The following is a 6697-nucleotide window of genomic DNA, read 5'->3' on the forward strand; positions in this document are numbered from 1 at the left end:
ATAATATAATATATATAAATAATTATATATATATATATATAAACATAAGATATCCACACATATAATATATATATACATAGTAATATAATATATAATATAATATATATATATATATAATATATTTCTCATTCTCTTTGTTTTTTGTTATACACTTTGTTTACTCTCTCAATTGTCTGGTTTGTTTTTCAAGATTTAATTTTGAAGGTAATTTTTCTTCTTCTTATTACATAATTTTTACTCTCTGTACATGGTTATGTTCAAATAGGTGTTCCTCAATTTCATTTTATGAAATAATTTTTAGGTTACACATTTGATTATCTTTATTTATTTATTTATTTTCATGAAAATGTTTGACTCTTATTTTGTAGCTCTTCTTTTTGTTACTTTGGTTATACACTTTTTTACTCTCTTTTAATTGTTTGGCTTGTTCTTTAAGGTTTAAGCATATCTTCAAGGTACTTTTCCTTTTATCATAATCTTAATTATACATTTTTTTTCCGTTATGTTATGTTCAAATGGATATTCTCAAATTTGGGTCACACATTTAATTATCTTTACTCCTTTATGATAATTTTATTTATTATTTATTTTTTGTTTCATGATAATGTTTAATTCTCAATTTTAAGTGCTCAATTGCATAAATCCTTAATTTAATTCAAGATCAAAAGATGAAGAATCTATGTTTAAATTTGAATTATTATTAATTTAATTTTGTTATTTGTGCTATTTCGTTTAAGTGGTATAATATAAATTTTTAATAGTATAAAAAATATTTGAAATATTTTTAAACTTGATTATTGGTTTTCCTTTTATATTTTGTTAAAAAAGAAATTAACCTTTTTACTTTGTTTGATTTTTTTTTGTTACGTATGTTAGTTTCTAGAGAAAATGAGCACAGGAGATCAAGATTTGCAGGTACCAAGTCCACCACAGTGTTCACAACAACCAACTCCCTTTCAAAGTTCCAATAATGACAGTCAATCTCCATTGAATCCATCTACGCAAACACCTTCAGAAGTTCATGATGAAATACATTCAACAACACAAGTAGAGCCTGAGAAAGGAAAATTGAAAAGTGTTGTGTGGGAACACTTTGAAAAGATAAAAGTTGATGGAAAATACAAAGCTAAATGTAACTATTGCAAGAAACTGCTTGGTGGAGAAACAAAGAATGGAACAAAGCACTTGCACCATCATACAAACATATGTATTCAAAAGAAGGCTTTAGCAAAAGGAAAAGGGGGACAAAAAACACTTTTTTCTAAGATTTCAAGTGGCAAAAAGGAATTGGCTTGTGGAGCTTATAATGAAGAAAATGCCAAGAGGGAACTTGCAACAATGATTATATTGCATGAATATCCATTGTCAATAGTGGACCATATTGGTTTTATTAGATTCGTGACAACAATTCAACCATTATTTCAACTTCCTTCACGAAATACGATAAAGAAAGAGATACTCGGCATCTATGAACATGAAAAACAAGTTGTTATGAAGTTGATAGATACAAATAAAGGAAGAATAGCAATTACATCGGATATGTGGACTGCAAGCAATCAAAAGAAAGGGTGTATGTCTATCACAGCTCACTATATTGATGACAATTGGACATTGCAAAATATAATTTTGAGGTACACCTTTTTTAATTTATAAATTTTCCAGTAATTTTTTTTATGCACCTCTAGAAAGATTATATGTCTTACAAAATATTGCTTAATTTATAGGTTCATTTATGTTCCCGCACCTCACACAGCTGATCGACTTTGCAATGTATTAGTTGATTGTTTGTTCGATTGGAATATTGATACAAAATTGTCTACTATCACTTTAGACAACTGCAGCACAAATGATAACATGATTGAAAAAATTAAGGATAAGTTGAAGTTGGACACACTCATTAAGAAAGGGTCTTTGCTTCATATGCGTTGTTCAGCACATATCCTTAATTTGATTGTGAAAGAAGGGTTAGCCGTCCTAAAAGAAGGGGTGGAAAAAATTCGAGAAAGTGTAGCATATTGGACAGCAACTCCTAAAAGAATGGAAAAATTTGAGGAAACAGCTAGACAATTGCGAATTTCTTTCACTAAAAAGTTAAGTTTGGATTGCCCAACTAGATGGAATTCTACTTACAAGATGCTTGATATTGCCATATGTTATAAGGATGTGTTTTTTAGGTTAAAGCAATGTGAAGCTCAATACACTTCTTTGCCAACTGATATGCAGTGGGAATTTGCAAAGAATGTTTGTCGAAGGCTAAAATTATTTAATGACATCACAGAAATCATTTCTGGCTCCAAATACCCAACTGCCAACATCTTTTTCCCAAAGATTTATGAGATCAAGATTGCAATAAATGATTGGGTTAAATCTCCTGAGATAACCATTCAAAATATGGCAATACAAATGTTAAAGAAATTTGAAAGTTACTGGAGTGTTATTCATGATATATTGGCAATTGCTTCAGTTTTAGATCCAAGGTACAAGATGGACATGTTAGAATATTATTTTTATAAATTGTATGGTAATGATTTTGATCTGAAACTTAGTAGGATTCGTCAAATGTGCTATGATTTGATTTTGGAATATCAATCAAAAAAGAATGAAACTTCTTCTTATAGAGCTACATCATTGGAGTTGGGAAAGGATGTTGATAATGATGCGAATGAATTTTTAGAGTTTATGGCAAAAAAGAAAAAATCTAGAACTACAGTTATGAAAACAGAGTTGGATTATTACTTGGAAGAAGATAATTTGCCGGTTACACAAGAATTTGATATCCTATCATGGTGGAAAACAAATGGGTTAAAGTTTCCAACCCTTCAAGCAATTGCAAGGGATGTTTTAGCTATTCCAATAACATCTGTAGCTTCTGAATCTGCTTTTAGTACTGGTGGTCAGATATTAACTTCTCACCGTAGTCGACTTCATCATATTACTATAGAGGCTTTGATGTGTACAAGAAGTTGGATATGGAACTCAAACCATCTAGGTAAGTTACTCAAATTTATTAATATTTTTTGTTAGTATTTTTTGTGAATTCTCATCTAATATTCTACATTTGGTGTTTGTAGGTGTTAAAAAATTAAAAGGAAAAGATGTTCTCATGAGTGAAAATGAATCTGATGAAGAAGGTACATTATATTCTAGTAATTAAAATTTTCAATTTCAATTATTATATCATATCTAATTTTTCATTTTTTTTTCTATGTGTAGGTGGATCGAATGCAAATGAAACCACTGATCATTTGTAAAATTAATAAATATTTTGGTTATTATAAAATTTTAGTAATGTGTAATTTTTTAGCTTTTATATAATTATTTGAATTTTATTTAGTTGTTATTTGATACTTTAATTTGAGATTTATACTATTATAATATTTTTCTTAATATTTGACATCATGAAAATCAAAAAGAGTATGTTATTTTAATATTGAATATTTTGATAGTATCATGATTCCGTTGGTGTGATTTTTAAATTTTTTTTATAAAAAATATTTAATTGATATATGGAACAATAAAAAAATGGGTATGGGTATGGTATAAGAAAATACCCGTTACCCGGTGGGGATGGGGATGGGTCAAAAGTTGTATACCCGTTGGGTTTGGGGATGAGGATGGGGATGGGGATGAATTTTTATTATGGGGATGAGGATGGGATCATGATACCCGTACCCACCCCGCCCCGTTGCCATCCCTAGCTGTAATGAGAAATTGTTGGTTGCAAAGGGATTATAAAAAATATTAATATCATAGTGGAGGGACGAAACCATAGCTTAATTAGAACTTGTCCTACCTGCGGTCATCATATCAAATGCTAATATCAAGTTCTTTTTTTTTACTACTGTAAACAAGAATCACCGTTTTGTATATAAACATGTTATGTATATATATCATTATCCTTTTGGTTGGTTTTTATCTAGTTTAATTCATTTCTTCTTCTTTTTTTGTATATTTTGATTTGTTAGGGAGGTGGAATTTATGACTTATCAGGACTTCCTGCTGGTGTGAAGTTTGATCCTACAGACCAAGAGATTCTTGAACGTTTGGAAGCAAAAGTGTGATATGATATTCATAATTTAAAATGTTTATTTAACTAGTAAATGAGCTTTCTAGCCCTGTGCAAGCACTTAATAACAATTTAGATAGCCTATCATTAAATGCATTTGATCTGCAGGACTTGCTTTGTTAAACCCGGGCATCACAATAATAACTATTTCCATAGAATAATCGGTAACAACCATGATTACCTTCAGCGATGTTTCCAAATGGGAATGAGGTTTGTTTCATTGTTAAATTTGAATTCATCGGAAACAATCCTGTACACAATGAACCAGAGGAAAATGGTAAACCCAAAACAAATGATAAAGCAAGCTATCAGGCAATGAATCTCATAGTGACAAGACCTGTCTAAATGATTTCTAAACTTGGGATCATATTATAGGTTTCTCAATTCTAACAAGGTGATGTGAGAATGAAACAGAACCCGCACTCTCTTCTTTAACAATGATCCTCCCTGCCACAATTAAGTCACGATTAAACCATGTCTTCCACAAACCACCTATATAGCTACGAGTTTAAATTGAGCAAACACAAAACTTAAATATTTTTGAACCGGAAAACCGGACCAACCTTACCTTACCCTTGTCAAAGGATGTACCATAACAAGAAATGATTAATAAATATCGAAAAAATAAGAAACCCTGTAAACACAAAACAAGATTATCAAACCCTGACCTCTTCATTAACTAACCAAATAAAAATTTCAAAGGATGTACCAAAACAAGATTATATGCAGTGGTCTGAAGTAAAGTGAGAGCCGAGATTTATAGAGTTCTTGAACAAAAATTTAAAGTTTATGGATTAAACTTACTAGGGGGACTGTCGATTCCGATTTGGGAATGCGAGAGTGAGCCTCAGATAGTGACTCCATGTGTGAGAGTGAACCTGAGAAATTTCCAATTAATGAATGAATGTTTGAAAATACCATCTTAAGAGAATCAGTTTCAAGTGTAGAATGGGCTTAAAGGAAGTGTTGAATTTCGTAGTGAATGAATTTCAAAGCGAATGAAGTTCAAACGGTTGTTTCGAGAATTTTGAAAGGGGTTTGGAAGTTCAATGTGCTGGGAATAGGGTGATTTTGGAAAAGCGGGAATGTACTTTGAAAACAAAAAGAAAGAGCGGCACAAAAATTAAAAATTAGGAAAAGATTTTAGAATGAAAAAAAAAATTATTAAAAAATGATTTTTAAATGACATAATTTTGAAGAATCGTGATCTTTTTGTGGGGCATCCATATGTGGTCTTTATTAAGACATCTGAAACACTTAATATCATTAATGTGAGTGTGTGGATGACATTTTTTCTGGTTTTTCCTTTTCTTTAAAATTTTTAGAAGACTTCATTTATTTGTTTGCTCTCCTTCTTGTAATCCTTCTTTACTTAAGAGATAAAATGGTTAATTTTAAAACTTTTACCCAAATTTTGCTACTCTACCATTTTGCAAAATTTTATCAAGTCATTTAGATTATGGTAGGGCAACAATTACACTATATCTTTTATTTTAAGACTTAGAGTACTAAGAAACTTAGAAATTGTGGTGTCTTCATGCTCCGTAATCCTAGCTCTCATCTTGTATAATTTCATCGTTTGCCTATACTCTTATACTCTTATGTTGTTTTGGTGGAGTCTTTGGAGCTTATCCATTAGCTCACTATTGTAGTAGGAGGGAATGTAACTCCTTCTAAAGGAACTTTTTAGGTCTTTCCATTATTTGACTTAAAGAGCATTGTTTATTCTCCTTTCCTTTTCTAGGCTTGTCGACCCATACATAGCATTTTTTTGGAAACTTTGGGTAGTTAAGGGTACCTTCATGTCCTTACTTACTAGGTGACACTAGGTGGCATCAAAACTCCACCTGCAATTCCCAATCTAAGTATGTTTCTACATCTCCCTTTCCATAGAAGTAAGGGAAGTCTACTATATTCTCTCTTGGTTACCTATGGATATGTTCTCTCCTAGATCTTCTAGGTGGTGGAGGAGGATGTTGAAAAAATTGACTTAAAAACTTTGGTCTTTCAAAGAAATTCCAAAGAAGAAGTAGATAGCAAGCCTATTGAGTTCTCTTCAAGGGAATGATGACTTAGGCCCAACCATAGGCCCAATCAAAGGCCTAGTCATTAGAAGCATGCTTAAGAGGATATAAGAAAAGATGGATCTTCAAGAGTCCAATGGACTTAATGGGCTTCAAATGCTTTTCTCATAGGATGAGCTTCCTAATATTCCATTAGTGTAGATTTAAATTGGGCCAAGTGTTTAGGCCAATATTTTAATAAATTGTAAAATTCTAGAAAGTAGATTGTATCATAACTCACCTAGCTTTTGAAATTTGATCCATTAAAGCCCAACTTCAAAAGCAAAGGTCGAGACACTTGCTAGCTTGTTCCATGCATTGAACATTTAGCACATGGTGCAAATGTGGGAAGCGTTATCTGCTATGTGGCTATTGAACCGAGAATTGTGGATCTAGGAGGTTAGGCCTAGATTTAGGTGCCCTTTTTTCAACTAGAATGTGTTGCATTTGCATTCCATTTCGATGCTAATTTGGCTTGCAATTGGAGCTTACCTTCTACTATAAATGAAGGTCTCCATCTGATGAATCCACTCTAGGTCCAATCCATGGCCCACATGCACCTCAAAGC

The 6697-nt window shown here is 31.6% G+C and overlaps 1 long non-coding RNA gene across 3 annotated transcripts; it reads right to left on the reverse strand.

The window, feature by feature from the left end:
• Positions 1-4258: 4258 nt before the first annotated feature.
• LOC114175164 (uncharacterized) lies at positions 4259-5163 on the reverse strand. 3 transcript variants are annotated; one of them, XR_003602806.2, is made up of 3 exons: positions 4871-5163; positions 4640-4700; positions 4259-4513 (listed from the first exon to the last, which is right to left on the reverse strand). It is a non-coding gene; the product is annotated as an uncharacterized LOC114175164 (long non-coding RNA). The 3 variants fall into 3 exon arrangements; XR_014993330.1 differs by having other exon boundaries at positions 4635-4700; XR_014993329.1 differs by having other exon boundaries at positions 4259-4700.
• Between the last annotated feature and the right edge of the window lie 1534 nt (positions 5164-6697).

This window comes from Vigna unguiculata, chromosome 3, assembly GCF_037176805.1.
Source record: "Vigna unguiculata cultivar grain cowpea cultivar isolate G323 ecotype 2 chromosome 3, ASM3717680v1, whole genome shotgun sequence".
In the NCBI taxonomy this organism is placed as follows: Eukaryota; Viridiplantae; Streptophyta; class Magnoliopsida; order Fabales; family Fabaceae; genus Vigna; species Vigna unguiculata.